The 22,029-nt window shown below is 35.2% G+C and overlaps 1 protein-coding gene across 7 annotated transcripts in view; it reads right to left on the reverse strand.

The window, feature by feature from the left end:
- Positions 1 to 22,029, reverse strand: part of ERBB4 (erb-b2 receptor tyrosine kinase 4) — a 1,077,155-nt gene that overhangs the window by 532,535 nt on the left and 522,591 nt on the right. The window lies entirely within an intron of this gene.

Below are 22,029 nucleotides of genomic sequence, written 5' to 3' on the forward strand. Positions count from 1 at the left end.
TCTCCCCTGAACTCCAGATTCATATCTAGTTGACTACTCAACATTATCACTTGAATGTCTATTAGCCATCCTCAGTAAAGTTTTCTAAAAGTGAGTTCCCATCTTTTCTTCTCTACCCCGCCATCAGCCTTCCCCCTCGAAGTCAATGTCAACTTAGTCGTGCTCTTCATGCTAAGGTCTCAGAGTGATAGACAAAGTCCTTCCAATGGTCAGTAGAAATTTATCGGTCTGTCCTACGTGGTAACCACCACCAAATGTGATTACTGCACAGATTTGCAATCAAAATAGGGCTAGTCCTAATTGAGATGAGCTGTAAGTGCAAGATACACTCTGGATTTCAAAAATAGGGAGTTTCTAATTTTGATTACATGTTGAAATAACATTTTAGATAAATTAAATTGTTTAACTTTTTTAATGTGACTACATGAAAATTTAAAATTACTTTATAGTTCTCATTATCTATTAGACAGTACTGATTGATATGATCTCCTCATCAGTCCTCTTTCTGAGCTCTCCTATTTACCCCCTCCCTTGCTCAATCTATTCCAGGTATACTCGCCTCACCTCCTTGTTGTTCTACCAGCATTTCAAGCATGGTCCCACTGTTCTTATAACCATAAAGGCTGAGCTGCTGTCTTTCGGGTTATCATCTTTGCTAACTCCCCCACTGCCCTCAATTGTTTGTTCAAATCTCACCTTCTCAGTTGAAGCCAACCCTTGGTGACCTAATGAACACTGCACACTACCTACCCACATACACACATACCTTTCTCTGCTCTAAATTCTATTTTTTTTCCTTAGGAATTCTTACCTGCCAACATGTTCTTATGATTTCAATATATTTTACAATTATTATTTAGAGCATATCTCTCCACTATCCAGAATTTAAACTCCACACAAGGAAGCCCTTGTATATGTCCATTCATGTGTCCAAGGTAACGGGAACTGCACAGGTATGTACTAAAAAACCAACAAGTATTAGTTGGAAACCCTGGCCTTTCTGTACCCACACCCTTCACCACTGGGCAAAGAGTCAATGAAGTCAAGAAAGTGTGCACTCAGAGCCCTAACTCGATCCTTACAGGCCATCTTCCAATTCTTGGTGATCCCAGAGTTCCTTTATCAAATAGCTTGGGGCCCACATCCAGGCCCTAAAGATCACCTTTCCCAGTTCTGTCCCTGGACAGCAGGCTGGCCACCAGTGTGACTACACCTAGACAGGAGGGGTGATGCACGTACAGCTCACTGAGGCAAGAGTGGATGGACCCTGGACACGTGGGTTAGAGTGTCAACTCACTCGTGTGCAGGCCTCTCACAATACTGGACAGAGGGGGGCAAGGAGGGGCTACATGCTTGGGACCATTTTCTCCATGTCATCATAATTCTGAGGAGCCAAAAACTTCTAATTTTGTGTCTGGCCATCCAGGTTGATATAAAAATATCTCTGTCAAAGTGGGAGGAAAGAACATATTTGATTTGAGAATGAAATTTTATTTTTAATAAATATTAAGATATCAAATATGTGGGCCTCCATTTATAAGCATGTCAACAGGTCCCACAATTATATTTAGAGGTGAATATGGTACCACAATCTCCTAGAAGAGTAGACTCTTAATGGAGCAAATATGGAGACGAAGAGGCAAGGAATATATGAAGCTACTCATGTCTTACACCAGATGGGGAACTCTGAACCACTATGGACATCCCTGAGATACTGAGTGCCTTCAAGTGAAGAGATGGATGCTGAGGGTAATAGAAAAGAGGGGTGGAGGTCAACAGTGGAACGCATTGCTTGTACAGGACAGTTTGTATGAAGTTTCTCCTCCCTGGAATATTCTACTCCTAGAGTTGTACAAGTCCTTCAATTACTGGTCCAATGGTTGAACTGTTACCCAGTTAAGTACTTAGAAGAAAGATCATAAACACTTTCTGACATTGTATGGTCTAAAAAAGTAAACTCCTTTCATTCATTATAAAAATGATTTATTTAACTTGTACACAGTAATTATCAAGTGTTCCAGGTCACAATAATAGATCACAGCAGCAGGGTAAATGTTGGGGATGAGAATGCATTATTAAGCTTTGGCCTAGAATGTGTCATAATAGCCATCATTCTAACTGACAGAAGACTCATCATTAGCTCCAACCCCCCCTTAGGAGCGACTCTTCTCGTCAAAAAGTGCAAAAACCCACTGGTTTTCACAAGATGAAGGAGAATATTGATGATACTTAATAGAGAAAACAGACAAAGCACATTCAGGAAAAAGAGGAGATTTATGAGCAAAGAAACAAGTCAGCAGCCATTTCACAGTTTTATTAGAGGGAGAGACTCTTCATAGTTATTAATTGATTTTCATCCTATGGCATGGCTTTTTTTTTTTTTTTTTTTTTTTTTTTGCCTAGGATTTAAATTATATCACATCCATCATCAGAAAAACCTAATGGTGTAAAATGTTCTATTCCTCTCTGTGCTAGTCAGCCTCCAAGCTGGCACCCAGTAATCCCCACCTACTGGTATTCCAAGCCTTGTGTAGCCCCCCTCACACAAACCAGGGCTTCTCTGTGTGACCTACAGAATATGCCGGAAGTGATGATATGCCACTTCTGAGACTAGGTTATTAAAGACATTGCAGGTTCTGTCTTGTGTGGTCTCTCTCTCAAGTCACTCACTCTGGGGGAAACCCATGAAGCAAGAAACCAAAGGCTCCAGGCAACAGTCTCATGAGTGGGTTTTGAAGATGATCCTGAGTCCCAATCAAGTCTTCAAAGACTGGAGCCCTGCCCCACAGTTAGTTCAACTGCAATCTTCCCAGAGACCCTGAGCCAGACCCACCAGCTAAGCTGCTCCTGGACTCCTAACCCTCAGAAATGGTGTGAGAAATACGTGTGCCTTGAATTGAATTTTTTGGGGGGGGTTATTTGTTACACAGCAATATATAGCTAATACAATCTCAAATTTATATATATATATTTGATACAGTTTAAATCCAAACCTGAAAAGAAATTGGGAAATAAGAGGCTTGGTAAGATGACTCCCAAGATAGAGACAAGAGTGAACAAGTGAGAAGAACCTAAAAAATATTGAAGAGTGTTGAATTCTATACAGCCAGGCTTTCAAACTTAAAAAAATCAAACATTAAGGTCTTGGTACAAGAATATGCAGACTGAAAAACAGAAATAGCACACAAAGCCCAGATCCAGATGAAAATATACATATATATACATAATTATTTAGCATGTGATCAAAACAGCAGTTTATAAAAATGAAAGAAGGCTGGATAGTCAGTAAATAGAATTGGGAAAATTAGTTAGATCCTTGCATATTATTTGTGATTCTACTAGGACATCCCTCGGTGATCATGAACTCTGGGGGTCCTGTGCTATATATAGGAACAATTACTGCAGCATAAGGCATAAGAGTAAAAATTGCAAAACAACTTGTGTGTTCTACAAAAAGGGCTTAGATTAATCATCAAAGCACATCTATAGGATAAAATGCTACAGAACCATCAGAATTGATATTCAGAACAATATTTTTTGACATAAGAGGATGCTCTACAATGCACTTATTGCTAAAGGCAAAATCAGGTAGCGAAATATTATGTATCATACGTCCTAGTTTTAGTATCAGGGAAAAGAATACTTTAACCTCCACTGCCTTCTAAGGAAGTAAGCAGATTCTATTAAAAGGAATGGCCCCTGATTTATTGGGCACCTTACTAGGTTTGGAGATGCACATTTGGAAGGCGAAACTGGGCAAGCTGAGTTGCTCTGGATGATATAGGGATGGAAATTAGGATTCCTGAGGAGCAGATATCCCCCTGCTCCAAATAAATCTTCCTCAAAGCAATTTAACTGGTAAAACACTTGGGGTGAGCAGATTTCTTAATTCAAAAAAAAAAAAGAAAAAATGGGGGGGGGGTTGGTTTGGGATGGACTGTGGGGCAAAACAGACCATGCAAGGACACGGAGACGGAAGCACAGGGGCTCCTGGGAGCATGACTCCCTCCATCACTCCCCTGCCCACTCCCCTAGCAGATATCTTGGGGGAACTTCTCTCATATGAAATTGGTGGGGTCTAAGTATCTCTAAGGGGAAAGGACACCCACACTAACGTTTTTAAGCATAAAACAAAACAAAACCTGTACTGACACATGTGTATAATTATGGTATGGCCTGACTTATGAACCATGCATTAGAAGAGGCTGAGAAGAAGCCGTAAATACTAAGGGCTATAGTACAAGAAGTGCATTACCTATGGGCCAAGAAGAACGCTGAACACATGGAGAGGGATCTACTAAACTTAGAAGAGGAAGCCTCAAATCCCCTTACTACAAGAGGCAGTAAAACAATACTAAAAACCTTTTTGAATCCACATGTTACTTAATTTATTTACGTTTTAATTAATTGCATGTAAAATGTACATACTCCTCATTCTAGAGTGGGTATTAAATTATTCTTTGAAACAGTTCTGTTATCTTCAGAGAGGATCAGTTTCTACTTTGTAGATACCTGGACTAGAGGGATTGGCCGTTATCATTGAGATTGTGGTGTCCAAAATGAATCACATTCATTACACTATAGTTATTCTTATCTCTCTCTGGTTTTGCAAAATATTATGCATATCTTAGGTGTTAGCTACACAAAGCACCTTTCATTATGCAGCTTCTGAATATCATTATATGTTAATTCTGAGAATGCATATATTCAATCCACCCTGAACAAAACTACCCCATCAATTGATCCTTAGTGAATTATTTGATGATGATGATGATGATCTGTTTCCTTTATCACTCCTATTCCTTTTTCCTACCCAGAGAAATAATTAAATAGCAGGAAAAAAGATCATCTTAACCCAAGATATACTGTACTAACCTTTCATAAGTGGAGGGGCTCAGGGGACCCAACTATTTTTAAAGAATATGGGAGACAAGTACAAAATTCTTATATCTAAAAGCACCAATTATGCCTTGATTTTGGTCTCCTAAGTTTTCCATTTGCTGGTGTTCATAGTCACAATCTTTCCAGTACCCTTGCAACCTTTCAGTGAACAAATATATTGAAACATCATTTAAAAAAAAGAAAACTACACTGTAAACAGGAAGCACAACATGTACTGATAAGAGGCAAATAAAATTACTGGAAACAAATTAGTAATGGTAGAATTGCCTAACATTGCAAAAGACTGAATAGCATGGTTATGAGCTAATACTGATGATCACTGAACTATCTGGATAAAAAGTCAAGAGATATCTGAAAATATCAACTGTTTCAATGTCTAGGGTCACACAATCCTATCAACTGCCAGTTTTTCAACTCCTGACTGTCAGAAGGAAAATAAGTAGCAAAACCTTTTTAACTGTCTCATAACCTTTTATGACTATAAAAACAAACTTTAAGCATATGGACTTACCTATGGGACAGTGATAAGGAATGTGGGCTCCCATGTGAGGCAAGCCTGTTCTCAAAACCTACCCTTTGCACAAGCTAACTTCGTGGTTTTGATTGAGTTGTTTAGCCTCACTGATCCTCTCTTTGATCTTTTAAAAAACAGATAATACCTCTATTATAGAACTGTTGTAAGGATTTGAAGATATAATGTAAAAAAAAGTCTAGCAAATGGTATGTGTCCAATAAATTCTAGCTATTACAAATATTACTATCTATTTCTGATAATAACCAAGGCAAATGAATGTTCTTTGTACAATCTTAATTGTAAATAATAAAATAATAATAGCAATAATACCATTACATAAGAAAAATTTAATTCCTGAGCTATTTCATTTTTGTTATATTGCCTTTCCAACTTAAAATTTATTCCTAAATGACAGGATTGATTCCTTATATTTTTCTCTGTGCCTATATAGCCCTTAGTATAGAATAGACATTCAGTAATGGCTGTTGAAAAGAGTGGAAGGGAAAGCAATGTTTAGGGTATTTTTAGATATCATTTTTCATGGAAAATTATTTTCTCAACCTGGCTATTAATAAAAGGCATTGTATGCACAAAAGGATTATGATCTGGCCCAAGGACCACAGCAGTGAAAAGAAATCATCAGAATATCCCCTCAAAGAGAAAATTCTGACTCTGGTTCTGGTTCAGTACCAGCTCAATCCCAGAAAACTCTGCTTTATTCTGCAAACTGAAGAGTAAATGCCTACCTAAAGACATGTTTTTCTCTTTGTGATGTAGGCTTCTGTTCATTAAAACTGACTGTGTTCCACTGTCAATATATGTATCTAGAGCTGCTTTTTTCTCGAGCAACCAATACAATTGAAGATTATTTAAGCCTTAAATGCCTCAAAATTCTTCAAAACTAAGGGACAATTTTTTCTGCTTATGGTATTTGATGATAGAAATAAAAAGAAATGGAAGGATGAAAGAAATCTGATCAAGTTTCCATATCTTATTAGCAATAAACCTAGAGATAAAACCCACTTTTTTTTCTAAAGGATAAGAAATGTTTAAAACCATAATTTCCATATAATATTTTAAGTAAAGTGTGAAATCTGTATTTATAAACTTCCTGAGGTAGTCAATGGATATCATTTAATAAAGGGTTAGAAGAGACTGCTGGTTCACAGGACTTTTATATGCAAATCATTCCAGAAAAGGCAATTATTATTACTTTTAAATTTCAATTTCATTTCATAAAAAACATTATTTCTTTTTTAATATTTGACCCAAATCTCTATCCTGTTATTTTAATTGATTGTCTCCAACTTGGTCCTTAGTGAAGGTGGAGAATAGTTCCTCAAATGTTTCTTCATCTACCTGGAAATTTAAGTGATACACCTATCTGTATGTTTAATCCATGTTTAGAAACAATTTTATGTACTTTAACAGCAATTATTCACTATTAGCTAAGTGTGTAAAATCCTATTTCCTAGATTTTTCTTATTAAAACCATTCATGAAATCCATGCTTTTAGTTATTTTTTAATATAAGCATCCACTGAAAAATGTACATTTGCTTTTTTAAGGCCTTCTGTAACATGTCAAAATAGCTCTAAGTTCTCAATGTCTTCTCCACTGGCTCATGCACTCATCCAATTAGGTATCATCCATAGATACAGGGTGACTACTTACTGTCAGTAAATTTCAGTGAAATAAATCTATAATATCAAAGAAGAGTAAGGAAGCAGAGAACTATATGCAGAGTCCCTTCTTCTGGTAGTGAATATATAACTTAATATTGTTCTCAGATGGTGACAAGTGCAGTAGTAAATTGTAGCCTCTCTATCAGTAAAGTTTTCCATTAAGTTTCCCAGCCAATTAATTTCTGTCCCTGCCCCTCCCGGCAAATCTGTGTATATCTGAAGAAGAGAACATCTTACTATAACATTAAAATGCTTAAAAGAAAAAAGTCACTAACAAGCATAGAGGTAATATTGCATATTCCTGCTGTGCATGAGACATAGATTGACTGCCTATATACCTATTTCCCATGCAAATCCTCCAGACCTGATGGTGTGTTTTGCTTTGGAATTCTGCTTTCAGTTTTCATAAATGGCAATGATTATGCTACCCTGGCAAGCAAGGACTCAAAATCTGGTTTAATTAGATTTGGAAAAATAGAGTAATGTGAAATGTCACGTACCTGACGGTGGTAAAGTTCATGCTCACAGTACACGGCATGAAATAATACTCGAGGGGCCGAAAATCGGTTCTATTTCATTCTAGCAAAATTGCCAGCTCTCACCTACTAGCGGCCAGTCTCTTGGGTGCTAGTTCTGCTAAAATCTTGCCTTTTAAAGAATCTATAAGCCATCACTAGCCACTTAGGCAACTCTCAACCCATGACGCCCTTAGCAGTGAATACCTTTAGTTCTGATGAAAAGAAAAGTACTTAACTCAACTCTCTGAAAGTAAGCAACAATTTCTTTGCCCTTTATACCTTTTCTGAGCTAGCCAGAGAAATCTTAATGGTCCCCCTTCAAGTCTATATTCCCAATTGGACCTTCACTTCCTGACCTTATCTAGACTATATCCTTGTATCATAAGATTGTTACACTAAGTTGGGCTATAAAAATTAGACTGAGAGCCTTTGTGGCTACATTACATAATCATGCATACATCTCAATTTTAAGTGTTCAATTCTCAAAAAATTCCATACTGTTAAAAATCCCCTCACCCTGATTTTTCTTAAACATTATGAACTTTTCTTTATTAGTTATTTGTATAGGTAGGCTTATATTATGAAATATCTATTCTAAATGGGCATTTTAACATTCTTTTATGATGATTTAAAACATAATATTAAGTATTTTTTTTTTTTACAAATTTAGCTCCAAGGAGTTGAAGAATAGAATATTTTATGCAATTTTATTGAGATATATTATATATTCACTTACTATATAATCATCAAAATTGTACAATCAGTAGTTCATAGTATCATCATATAGCTGTGCATTTGTCATCACAATTGAAGAAAAGAATTTTAACTGATATTATGTACATTGTATAATTTTAAAAATAATAAGACTATTTAGAAATCCTTTGTGATGCCTAGAATTATGGGTCAACTTGGCTATGCTACATAGTAACCAGTTATTTATTCAAACACTAATCTAAGCGTTGTTGCGTATTTTGTAGATGTAGATTACAGTGATAATCAGGAGACTTTAAGTAAAGGAGATTTCCCTTTAAAATGTGGGGGAGCCTCATCTAATCAGTTGAAAGGCTTTAAGGACAAAAACTAAGGATTCCCATAGAAGAAGAAATGCTGTCTCAGGACTGCAGCATCAGCTTCTTCCTGAATTTCTAACATGCTGGTCTTTCCTACAGATTTTGGATTTGTCAACTCCTATCATGCTATGAGTCAGTTTCTTAAAACATATCTCTTAATATAGACGTGTGTATATGTGTGTGTCTGTATATATGTAAGTACATGTTTGTTCACATACATATTTGCATATAGGTTTATAACTTCCATATAACTGAGGCTACACATGAATCAAAACATTGTCATTTGTATTTACAAATGTGGTATGTGATAATGAGTTATTTCCTCCACTGAGCCCACTGAATTGTTCAGGGCAATGTAGCCCAATGATTAAACTCGGGTGCTACAGCCTGTCAGGTCTTTTTTTTTCTTCTTTCTTTTTTCGTAAATTTAGAAGGATTTTTTTTTTCTCATTTTATTATGGGAAAGTGCAATCAAATGCAAAAGCAGAGATAACAGGATAATTAAATGCCTTTTATCCATCATCCCGTTTCAGCAATTATGAGCACATGGTCAGACTTATTTAAAATATATTCTCACCTATTCCTTTAGCCTGTAAGGACAGAGTTTGACTCTGTTCATTATTATTGCCCATATACAAGTTATTTAACCTCACTTTCCTTGTTTTCAAAATAGGACCAATGCCTGATGAATGCTTAAAAGTTGAAGATCTTCAAAAATGATCATTTTCACCATATTTTTTTAGGGCATTTATGCAAATATATACAAGCATTTGTGTAGTTTAGGAACAGCAAGTAATATTCAAGCACATACCTTTGGTATCAAAATAGTTTAAATTATTGATACTTCATAGTGATAAAGATATGGATTTGAGTTGGACTCTCTGAATTCACATTCTATCCACCATTTAGTAGTAACATGCTGGTTAAATTATTTAAACTTTCTTGGCCTTAACTCCTTCATCTGTAAAATGGGGAAATTAAAGTCCTAAATTCATAACATTATCTTGAGAAGAAAATCCTTGTAAATTGCTTGAACATTTTTCTGAATCCAGAATTTTTGTTCTTCTCTATTGTTCTAATATAGCATATATGGTTTTTATATATAGCATATATAAAATGCTGTTTCCCTATTTATGAGGAAATAACTACATATTACAAAAATGTAGATGAGAAAACTGCTTGATACCACTTCAATCTACAATTGAGATTGACAGTTTTCTATCTGAGGTCTTTGATAAATGTGATTTTTCCAGTTTCCTTTCAAAATTTAAAGGAGGAAAATGGTCCTTCATGAGATGATGTATGACAACAGCTGCCTCTGTTGAAAAGCACATGGTAAATGGCCTCTGAGGATTCAGAAGTTAGAGGTGACTGCTTATGTGACTAGTCTGTTGTTATTTTCAAACGAAAAGGCTGAACAATTCCAGAAACAGGAGACCCAAAGTATCATGCTTAGATCTGACAAGATTGCCAGAATACACTTTGATATCTATCTAAATATTTGGCCACTAAGAAGGGGGGGGAAATGAATTTATAAAGAATAAATACTTGCTTTAATTATCTACTCCAGTGGCAACAAACTTTGATGTTACTTATGATACTCTTAATATTAAATTCAAACATAGAAAGTAGGTATTCTATGGACATCTGATACAATCAAGACTACAAAAAAACACAAATCTAGATGAGGGATTTATACTTTTGCTAGCACATTTCCAGGCAGCTATTTATTATTCCTCATTATATTAGCGCATACTTATTAACTATTTTCTGCGTGAGAGATCTTTTTTATGTTTCTTGTGTCCTTTATTGGTCACATCAAGCCTTTGAGTTAAATACTATCATTTCTGTTTTATAAATGAAGAAAATGATGTTAAATAACTTGTTCAAAGTCACAGACAAAAAGTGAAAGATTAAAAACTCAGATGTTATTCCAGAGCTCAAAATCCTATTCTGAAATATTGTCTCTCAAAAAGTGGTGACAATTATTTTCTCATTGAGAGTAATACTGATGACTTCATCATCTACAATTGTAATTTAAGAAAAGCAAACTTTTTCCAAGTTTTCTTTATCAGAAAAATATTAGCTGAGCCAGAGAACCTCACACAAGTAACTGTAGCATGCTTTGGATATTTTAGATCCAAATTCCTTGATAAACACAAAAAACATAAAATCTTAAAGTAGCATTTTCTTAGGTGTCAAGAAGTAGGAATCTTTCAAATGGACAGAATCAGATGACATTCTGTACATGAATGCACAATTCAATTGCAACCAAACAATCCTAATATAAAAGCACTGAGTACATTCCCAGGCTCACCAAGAATGTAAGTGGAAAAGGCAAGTATTTTAAATTAGGAAAGCTTCTTATTAGTTGCCTGCATTATTAGTTCTATGTATGTATTAGTCCATGCCATGAACTTATTCTTTCCCAATACGATTTCCAAAATGGAAAATGAAGTTAAATATATTTTGGTGTAAACTTGAGACAAGTTAAAATCTAAAAGCAATCAGCACATGGTAAATATTAAATAAATAAGCACTTGTTTTCTCTTCCTCAAAAAAGTCTGTAAATCTCTGTTTTCAGCCACATTCACCCATCCAATTATTTATTCCACAAATATTTATTTATACCTATTATTAAAAAGCTTTGCTTTTGGTGCAAGTAATACAGTGATAAACAAAACAGCCATGGTCCCCTCTCAGGGTGGGTTTCTTTCTTTATCAATTGCAATCTTAATCTAACAGAGGGTTGGGTAGGGGAGGAGGCCTCAGTGCAGATTTACAGGATATGAAAGCTAATCCCATATCTTTTGTTTCTTTAAGCATAAACTTGTTATTTTAGAATGTCATGTCTTAAATATCTCTTCATCTTGCTATAAAGTTCTCTGTCACACACTGTCCCCTTCTATTTCCAGGAAATAGTTCGCATTTTTTTCAGATGTGACTTCTTATGGAGAGATACACTTTGTGGGTGTGTAGTTGTATGTGTGTGTGTTTGTCTGTCTGTCTGTCTGTCTTCAGCAGACACAAATAAACATCGTCACCATCAAACATTTCCTGGAATTTGAGAGTGCAGGAATATTATAGTATCTTCTATGACATCCTTTATATCACAAAGTCTACTGATTTTCAAATATCTTTTTAAAAACTTAATCTTTTTACCTCTTGGCTTCTTTCATTCAACAAACTATACTAGAGTGTATTAGAAGCTATGATTTATGGTGGAATATGGGATGTCTAAAGCTGAACTGGGCTCTTAGGAGTTCATAAGTGCAGTCGAAGGTAGACATGGGAAGAAGCAAAGATAATAAAGTGTTAGAGGTGCCACAAGGGGACTATTATGAGGATACCGATTATTAGAAAGTAATTAGGACCAAAATGGAGCTATGAATGACATCCCGTGAATACATAGGGGTGAAGCAGATTAACTCTGCCTGAAGAATGTTAGCGAGTAAGTCTTTGGAGAGGAACGGACAATTGCCTAAGTTCTGAAAACTGCTTACGAGTTCCCCAGGGATCTAGGGGAAAAAATACGAGACTTCTTGGAGTCTTGGAGAAATTTATTTCTACTTCTGGGTCTGGGGCAAGAATATGCATGCTGAGTCTGAAACATCGCATTATACCAGACAGTGAGGAGTCACAATGGCCATGTCTAAAGGGCTCCAGAGACCTTTCCTGGTCAGTGATGACACAATTTGGATTTCAAAACTGATAATAGTTATAACTCATTTAAACCATCAAATATATTTAAATCTTAGAGTCTGTAATAATATTAAGTTATATTAATTGTCGACCTTTGGACAATAAGAGAAATAATTCATTTTCATGAAAACTGGCAAATAAAAGAAAACAAACATTATCCCTTTCCCTATTGAGCTATAATACTGGGTAATGAAATAATATACTAAAGGAAGCATGCATTAAAAAAAAAGTATTCCAACTAATAAATGAAAAATATGTTAAAATTAGAACATTAATTAATATTATTAAACTATAATTAAAAATGCACCGTATTAATTGACGATGTTAGTAATAGGGGGAACTGAGTGTGGGTTCTATGGGAAATCTCTGTCCTATTTTCACATTTTTCCTATAAACCTAAAACTGTTTTTAAAAGCAAAGTTTACTTAAAAGGATAGAACATTAAGTTCTAAAACTTCTTATGAATGAATGGTTCTGTTAATCAGCATTAAGGACTGGTTGACAAATGGCATCACAGAAATAGAGATAATCCTTAGGAGACAATTCTACAGGACATTTCTGCATGTTTTGTTCTCCAGTGTATTTTCAAGGATGTTTGTATGAAAAACAGCATGGGCAGATAAAAAGATAGTATTTCCCTCAGGGGCAGTTCCCTTTAGAGGACTGGGATTTCTTCATCTCATGGTTCCTTAGCTGTGACACAAATACATTTTTTTGTACCATATTTATCTGTGTCCATCTCTGCATCATTTCTGTGGAACCTGCCCCATGAGAAATGGGGAACCGATGGGAACATACTGTCTGCTGTGCTGTGAGTAATAAGGTCCTCTGTGTCTGGCCCCTGAGTTTCATGCCTTCTGCCAATACAAGTGGCAGGCTACCTTATTGACTTGCAAATGGACTAAGATGATATTAATATCTGTACATTTGTTAAATCTGGAGAGTAGGCACATATCTGATGTACGTTTTCTGTTAATACACTGTGTTAGCACCTGTGATTCCATATGTATTTATGGATATTGGGCAAAGAAAATTTTAATATAGGTATAATATATTTAATACAGCTGTGAACTAGAGAGGTGTAGAGAGCTGTGTTGCTCCCTACGTGACATTTGGCAATGTCTGGAGACATTTAGGCTGCCATACTTGGGGTGGGTGGTTCTACCAGCATCTAGTGGGTAGAGGTCTGGGATGCTAGTAAACATCATACGTGCACAGGACAATTTCCCACAACAAAAAATTACCGGGTCCGAGATGTCAATCATGCTGGGGTTAAAAAACCTGGTGCGGATTTATGAATTTGCAGTAACCTTCTAATTGTATTGCTTGTAGAGCTGCTTTGGGTTTTTTCTAGAATTAGTGAAAATTAATAGTGTTTGTTGATGAACTGTTAACATAATCCATAAAGTATTTATATATTATGAAGAATAAAATTTAAATTAGTATTCTTACATTAAAATCTATTAATGTCTCTTAAAAATATAAGCAGATAAAAAATAGATAGACTAATAGAGATGGCTGAATGCATGACCCAAAGATGGATAAAAAATAAAATCTAGTCAGAAGGGTAAGTTTTATAAAAATGGGTGTTCTGTTTTTCTTTCTTTCACTTTACAGCCTAATTTGCAGAAGCAAGACTTTCTACATTGATTTTTTTTTCATTCATCATTTTTTTTTTTAAAAAGTTTACCAAATACAACCCAGGGACATTAAATCAGATGTTATATTTATAAACAAATTTATAAACCACAAAACAAGCCATTTCCTATATAGACATGATTCTCCTCTCTGTCTGAGAAGGTATCTTTTGTAAGAAAGATTGGGTTTTATCATCTCCTAGCTGTACTCAGGATATACCTAATTTAAATACCAAAAAAAATATGGGTTCAATTCTTAGAGTCTGCCCATGCCAAAATAATAATAATAATAATAATAATAATAATAATACCACCTAGATTAGGACTAATGAATAAATGAACAGTCTCTTCTTAACTTCTTATACATGCCATAGATGTATGCTCGTGATCATCTTTTTGGCTATTCTCATTTATTGTAGTCCTTTTAAGCCAACCGACAAAGATATATGGTGTTACCTCTTCTGAGTCAACTTTACCGCTTTTCTCTTGGGGAGAGACTTACTAACCACACCAGGCTTCAGCCGTGGCTGAGAAAACTGGATGACAGTCCCGGGAGGGCCAACGGGGTTCCTGGTGTGCTCAGCAGCCTCGCAGATGCCAATCTCCTCCTCATCCTCAGGGAGCGAATGTGGGAATTGGCTGCTTCTCATTCCAGTCACCCTCTTCCTCTTCTTCGTCAGCACAATCTCAGCAAAACATTTTCCATACACTTTACAGTTTGCAAAGCCCTTCCATGCAAAGATTACATTTAAACTTCCATCAGCAGCTTCGGAAACACTTCCACTAAATTGGGATAGAGTCGCAGAACTATGTTACACTATACGCTACAAAAGGCACTGGGAATCTAAGTTCATGAACTACAGAATTCTCAGGAAGGAATATTAATATCAGAGGTCCTTTGGGTGTAGTTGAAAATGGAGATCTAAATTGCCCAGGAGGCCATGAGGGTTCTTACAGAGCTCCCCTGCAGAGCACGGTTAAACCTGACTGTCTCATGCTGGGTGAATTTCAAATCACATTTACACTTTCATCACCCAGAGCTACCACCAGTCTCCTTATCTTTGTAGTGGGGTCACAGTAAGAACTCCTTGAGCATGGAGATGAAGGAGGAAACGAGGAAAGGGAAGGAGGTGGAGCATGGAACGGAATAATGAAAGACTAGGAGAGCAGAGCAGAACAACTTTGAGCTAGTTCTTAAAACTCCCCAATTCTAGACCTAACTGCCTCAATTAGCTATATAACCTTGAGGAAATTACCTTGGTTTTCTCAGACTTTCATCTCTAAGATGAAGAAAATCTGACTACAGTATTCCAAGACTCCTTCCAGCTCTAATTCTCCTATAAGAAATAGTTATCACTTATAGAAAAACACCTTTAGTGATTTAATTTTTATTCCCCTAACTATTTTCATCATGCAGAATGTAGTCAATCATAATGTTGAAATGCATACATTCACAGGATCCCATAAGAAACCAGAATAATGAACAATTTCAAATTCTTACATAATATTTATAATGGTCAGAAAACATATCAAGAAGAGTAACAATCATTGCTTTTAAATAAGTGATATAAAGCAAAAATAATTAGATTATCAACAATTATTCCCATTTTGCTCAGTCAACCATAGCTTGATTATTCAAAGGTATTAAATAAGTTGTGGAGGATACTAAAGAAAGGCTGAAACAGACCTAATTCCACTTTGAATACTAATTGCCACATGGTCTAAATTTTGGAGTTATTCCTTCCTCTTTTCACAGAACAACCTCACTTGAAAAAGAAGACACATGATCAAAAGTGATACAGGATAAAAGTGGTGGTTTCTCTACCCAATGTACTCAAATGACCAATTCCCAAGACACTGGGGTTTCGAAGAGAGAAAGAGTTTATTGCTAGGTATGAAATAGGAAATCAGTCTCTAGGCCTATAAAAATCTGTCCCTCCGAGTCTAAGGAGTTTAGGGTTTTTATAGATTCAAACAAATGAACATGGACTCATTACCATTTTAATAGGAAGTATAAGCGGAAAGGAAGAGAGATGGGATTATCATCATCTCAATAATCAATATAGGCAGAAACAATTTATAAATATAAAAGAGTGGAACTGTGCTAGAACCAAAACAATGATTAGTTCTGAGCTAAACCCCATTATCATTAGGGGGTTGCCCTTGTGATTACAAGCTCCCAAAGTAGAAAAAAAAAAAAAAAAAAAAAAACCATAAACAGAGTACAAGTGAGGGTTCAAGATGAAAGCTATACCATCATTATCAGAGATCAAGGCAGCTGGATTCCAGTTCAGAGATTTCAGGTATTTCCCTCTGTCTACCCTAAGTATACCAGAAAGTAAAAAGGAATATCTGTATAAAGATTCAGTAATCATAACCATATCCTAAGCCCTAACTTCTCAGTTCCAAAAGAAGAGTTGGGCTCCAAAGTAGAGTCATTTAGAAAGATAACTTTAAATAAACTACTAGTTTGTAATCTGCTTATTAGTTTATCTTATTTGGGACAAATTACATATTTTGAAGGATAAGCTTATTCTCTACCAAAGAGGATATCTTTGATTATTTATCAGTATGAGTGCTTTAATCAAATGTCTGCCTCATTTATCTCTATTTTATTTATATAGTATTCATAATTTTACAATATTTCATTAGTAACAGAATTCATAAGGAGGAGGAAACTTGTAAATGCTGATGCACTTATCAGTTACCATGTCAATCTCAAAAAAATGTCATGTTTGAGACATATGCATTCTACCATATTTCACTTTAAACCAAATTATTTCTCAAAAAACAATCATTAAGAAAAACTGTCTCCTTCCAGTTGGTGAAAGATTCTTTACCAATCTTATTCTATTTATATTCTATGGGTTTCCGAGAATATATTAAGATTCATCTATCATAAGAAAATCTTCTTAATATAAACAATTCTAGTTCATTTCATTTTTACCATTTTGCATTCATTTGTGCAGAACAGTCAGACAAGTTATGTTTTCTTCTTTTGTTGAAATTAAAGTGAGCTCATGGGAGGTTTATATATTAACATAATATGTCCTTTGCATCAGCTGTTCCACTGGAATTTTATAACTAAAGTTGAATCAATTAAAATAGATAAATCTCTAATAAAGTATAACTCTAAATCAGAATTTCTTCACTCATACTCAAGGGAATGAGCAAAAATACCTAAGGCCAAATTTACTTAATTGTTCCATGATAAAGCCTTGCGTTTAATCAAAGACTGCTTCAAAGGAATTCCCGACAGTTTTAATTAATTAGCTTCATTCCTTGTTCATTCATAGATCTGAAAATATTTTACATATTTTATCTTAGCTGAAAAGCCATCTTTTTTTTTGTTTGTTTAAATGACAGGCTATCATAGAAACAGAATGGGGTTGGATAGTGAGTCAAGATCCAAAGTATTTATTCAGGGTTAGATGTGCCATTCAAAGCTTCACTGCAGAAAATTTATCATAATGAAATTAACTAAAAACAATTAAATATTCTTCAATAATATATATGATTCATACCCTGCTGTTCTGGTTTGCTAGCTGCCAGAATGCAAAATACCAGAAACAGAATGGCTTTATAAAGAGGAATTTAATGAGTTGCTAGTTTACAGTTCTAAGGCCAAGAAAATGTCCCAATTAAAGCAAGTCTATAGAAATGTCCAATCTAAGGCATCCAGGGAAAGATAACTTTGTTCAAGAAGGCTGATGAAGTTTAGGGATTCTCTCTCATCTGGAAGGGCACATGACAAACACGGCATCATCTGCTAGCTTTTTCTCCTGGCTCCCTGTTTCATGAAGCTCCCCAGGAAGCATTTTCCTTCTTCATCTCCAAAGGTCACTGGCTAGTGGACTCTGCTTCTCGTGGCTATGTCGTTCTGCTCTGCTCTCTTTGAATCACCCATTCTCCAAAAATGCTTCCTCCTTTATAGGACTCCAGTAAACCAATCAATACCCACCCAAATGGGTGAGACACATCTCCCCTAATCCAGTTTAACAACCACTCTTGCTCTGGTTACATCTCCAGGGGGATAATCTAATTACATACAGTATTGAATAGGGATTATTCTGCCTTTACGAAATGGGATTTTGATTAAAACATGGCTTTTCAAGGGTACATATATCCTTTCAAACCAGCACATCTGCAAAATCACTCATCTCTAGAATTATAAATATATCTGTACTTTGTACCATCTGGTGGATATCAATATGATTTACATATTTAAAATCAGTTACAAAAGGAAAAGCAAATCTAAAGTGAAATCAATAATAGTCAATAAGCCAAAAGTAACATTTAAGATGGGCTGGACCAAAAGAAGTTAAACTTCTGAGCAAGTGTCTGAAACTCAACTGCTATGTATACTAGCTCACACAATCCAGGAAAAGGAAATAAATAGACTGAAGGAGTAGAAAACTGCCAGTTCTTACCCATATGACCTTGGGCAAGTTACCTGATCTTGCTGTAAAATAGGCATTTTTAAGAGCACCTGTTCACCCTAGGTGATTGTAATCACTAGGGTGATTGTAAAGATAAAATGAACTGGTTTCTGTAATGACAATTCAAGGCGGTATCATTACTCCCACAGAGGACATCAATTTAAAAGGGGACAGATGCAGGGAGGGGAATGGCCCTCTACGACACTCAGCTGAGGTAAAAATGATTGACAACTCTTCCCCTTAGTTTAGTAAACTGGTAGCTGCTAGAGACCATCCTGTCTGATACAGGGGAAGACTGTGGTTGAGGGACATAGGGAGCTTGAGCATTGATGACATCATTTGTGTCCTCAGGATTGACCCAAATTGGAAGTCTTTCCTTTAAACTTTCACGTATAAGAACTAAAAAAGTCCTTTGGGGGCTTGTAAGACAGAGAATAGGAATAAAAGACAGAAGGACGATACTGAAATAGTCTTGGCATATATAGTGAGGTTTACATCTTTTAGCCAATCCAGTGGCTAAAACAAAACTACTAAGTTGAGTTGGTTTCTTTGAAACTTTCCCAATTCTTTGACCCAGACTGTCTTTGTTTTTCTTTCTTGGCACTTGCTTTCTTAGGTCTCACTTTGTTAAGATATGTCTTAAAGAGTAACTTGGAAAATCAAAAAATCAGAGGTTAAGAGAAAAGGCATAAAAATATACTCACATTTAAATAATTTAAGCCACTCTAAATTACTTCTACTTCTGTGCATCCTCTACTCCCCCAGTACAGACATGTCTAAAATCAGTCACAAAAGCACCTTGCTGCCTCCCAAATCATCTAATAATTATTTTCACTGAATTTAGTAGACACTTTGGGCAACTGCATTCTAGTCTTTAGGCCCCTGGACATTAGAACACATGATTCTGACTCATTAGGACAGAAACTGGATTTACTTTCTGGACTTTTCAAGTTATCCTTGCAGTTACCTGAGTGCAGGGCAATTAAACACGCATAAAAGGGATAGGTGCCCATTTTCTTACTTGGAATCCTCTTTGCAGTTTCTCCAGCCACCAGGCAAACACAGGGGACTCCATGATCCTCAGGGAAGGTGAAGCCAGACAACAGAAGGCACCTGGGCCTTTAAATAACCACCTTCCGGTTATAAAAACCTATTTTAGACTTCTTGTGCATGGGAAATAAGAACTTGTGCTAAGCCACTGAAATTTCTTCACTTCTTTTACCTTCATTGTCTTTTGTCAATTTATCAGGCTTACATTGACAAGAGGGGAGAAGTAGTTAGATATTAGATAAATACCACTCCTCAGTCCACCACAATTTATATCACATCATTTTATTGTCTTTATTAAAATATTTACTTATTTGTTCACTTTTAAAATGTCTGTCTCATCTCATGCAAAAGCTCCCTTAACTAACGGACCCAACTTACCCTGGTCACCCCCGATTCATACTACCTAGAACAATGCCTGATTCAATGATATTTACTAAAATATCAGATGATTTAGACATTTTTTTCCCAGTCCAAATTCATTCTATAGTCACTGATTCTCCATTTTCTAATCTAATCATATCTGTGCAATTAATTCAGCTTTCTACTTTCCTTGAATGTATGTTTTCAATAATATTCTCCATTCAGGAAGAACACAAAAATCATGGTAGGAACAGCACAAGTAAGTGTTCAGGCAGTGTGGGTTCCTCCACGCAACACTTAGTGGTGACTTTATTTAAAAGTTTCCTGGACACTAAAAGATAGAGTGTTTACTTAAAAGTGTAAATGAAGTCTTACATGTCTACTATTTGGGAAGAGTTTCTGGGCAAGTAGTGCGTCCCTTGAATAAAAATGAGACTTGAGACTTAGTATTGGGGGAAAAAAATGTATCATTTACTTGTGTACACCAATCAAAAAAACCAGTGGAAAGTAGAGTATTAAGAAATATACTTTTGCAAAAGAAATGTATGTCAATTAACATTCTAGAAAACTATTAAGAATGACCGAGAAAGTCTTCAAAGCCCTGATTTATTGTTCATGAAAATAAACAGTTGATTCAACTGATCTGATAATAGAAGTGGCTATAGAATTTTCCCTGTGTTCCACATTTGGATTGAAGCTTTTCTTCTTGAAGGATGACAGTTAATCAGCACCATTTTTATTACCACAATATGTACTATACAGTCCTGAGGTCCAAGGAAACTATTTACTTTCACTCTAAAGACTTTTGTTTTGTTTTGTTTTGTTTTCAATGTAAGCATATGAGGGACTGTTTGCTAGGTAAGAGGAATAAAGGGTGTTATCACTAATCTTGCTTAATCAACTAATTTACTCCAATGACAAATCATTTAAATTAGAATAGTCTGAAAACTGATATTTTTCAGTGTTCCTAGCAGTAAATTATTGTTCCTTTCTGGATTTTGTTGACAGAGATGGAGTGGTTGACAACATTCCATAACAAAGAAGAAATAGTAAATTACATGTTTCTTTTCCATTTTAAAACCAGCTATTAGTTTAAATGCTTTTATTTGGGGATCCATTACTAATAAAACAAAATTACCTTTGTTTAACAAATATCAAATAACAAATTCAGAAATATGGGCAAACAGAATTTATACTGTCATAAAATGCACACAGCTAATTATATATTTGACCCTAATATATTATATATATATATATATATATATATATATATATATATATCTGTATGAATTTTTGATATTCAGGCGGCCTAGATATTTCAATGCACTTTTGCTTTTAAATTGCTTTGCAAATTGACTTTTGTCCACACTCAACGAAAGAACGATATACACAGATTTTTGAAATCATAAATGCTCTCATAGTGTACTGATTTAATAGCTGATCTTCTCTTGGAAACAAGTTTGACGAGAAATGAGGTGGACAACTGTGACTTTCAAAATGCAATTCCGAATTCAAAATGCAAAATTCAGAAGGAGGACATTAAGTATACAGAAGACATTAAGCTACATCTAAGTAGCAAAATGAATTATATTTCAATCTGAATTCTCATCAACAAAGTTAGAGTCCACAGTAGGATAAATATAAATAATAGCTTTTCTAACTCATATAATATTCCTGACACTTGATTTCTACTTTTTATAAGTGAACCGTATACTATTCTGGAATTTTCAATTCAAAATACTTACACTGACTGTCTTTAGCATAAAATCTTAGCCCACTTAGAGCCAAAACTCACCCTCAACGGTTACTTTCTAGTAAAGGAAATAAAACATGAACAATAATAAATACAATTAAAGCAGTATGGTAAGTTTTGGGGAAACCTAGAATGAGACATTATTTCCAGAAAAAGCAATATATAGGTGTGTTGCTTTTAGTTAATATAGATTTTATCTTCACTAGTTTAGAGTATGTCTCATCTTGATAGAATTTGGATAAGCGATCACTTTTCAAGAGTTGCTCTATTCATTCCTTAATTAACAGCAGCTAACTTATAATAGGACAGTCTCTTCCAATGAATGTATTTTAAATTCATGTTTCCCATGTGCTTATTATTTTTAGCAGTTGATTTATTTTAAGTAGGTAAGCCTATATAT

The sequence above is a fragment of the Tamandua tetradactyla genome, chromosome 3 (genome assembly GCF_023851605.1).
Source record: "Tamandua tetradactyla isolate mTamTet1 chromosome 3, mTamTet1.pri, whole genome shotgun sequence".
NCBI classification, from domain to species: Eukaryota; Metazoa; Chordata; class Mammalia; order Pilosa; family Myrmecophagidae; genus Tamandua; species Tamandua tetradactyla.